Genomic DNA, 706 nt, shown 5'->3' on the forward strand with positions numbered 1-706 from the left:
GGAGAGCGAGCTGGCGAGGAGGAGTCCAAGGAGGGTTCACACGAGATGGGCTCGTCCTCCAGAGTTTGCGACCCTCCCTCCTCCCCCAGCAGCACGGGGGGACGGCGGCAGCTCGGACACCACGGCGGGAGACGACGTCTCTTCCCCCGCGCCGGTGTCCCCCTCCACGTCCTCCCCCGCCTCGGCTCCTGCTTTCTCCCACATCCGCCAGCAGCCCCGTCCTCACGCTGGCGTCCCTGCAGGAGGAGAGGGAGAGCGAGGAGTCCGACGAGCCCATTTAGGAGGACGCACACTTTGACTTTGACCCTCACACACCTTCAGCTGGCACCGAGCAGGACAAGTTGGTGCACGAAATGAAACTCCTGAAACTCGTAGCACAGATCTTTGTTTTGTTTTGTTTTGTTTTTTTTTCTACTCTTGACGACAGTCTCGCTTTTTTCACTCTCAGTATCTCAGGTGTCTTCCTGTCCCGTCGCCCGGACAGACCGACGTCCACTCGTGCCGTGACTGTAACGTCGAACGTGGCCGCGCGTCAGCGCGTCAGCGCCGCAGTCATGAAGAACCGCAGAGGAAAATCAACTGACAGCAAAGAAATGTATGACGATGAAATCTGCTAATGTTATAGACTTAATGACCTTGACCCACAGGTCAAATGATGAACCCTTCAAAGCTAACGGACTGATTTTAAATTATAACGTTCATGTTT

At 55.8% G+C, this 706-nt stretch overlaps 1 pseudogene; it reads left to right on the forward strand.

Moving 5' to 3' along the window:
• Positions 1-281, forward strand: part of LOC144741434 (chloride channel protein 1-like) — a 5,009-nt pseudogene extending 4,728 nt beyond the window's left edge.
• Positions 282-706: the final 425 nt, after the last annotated feature.

This window comes from Lampetra planeri, unplaced genomic scaffold (assembly GCF_965212315.1).
Source record: "Lampetra planeri unplaced genomic scaffold, kcLamPlan1.2.h2 scaffold_545, whole genome shotgun sequence".
In the NCBI taxonomy this organism is placed as follows: Eukaryota; Metazoa; Chordata; class Hyperoartia; order Petromyzontiformes; family Petromyzontidae; genus Lampetra; species Lampetra planeri.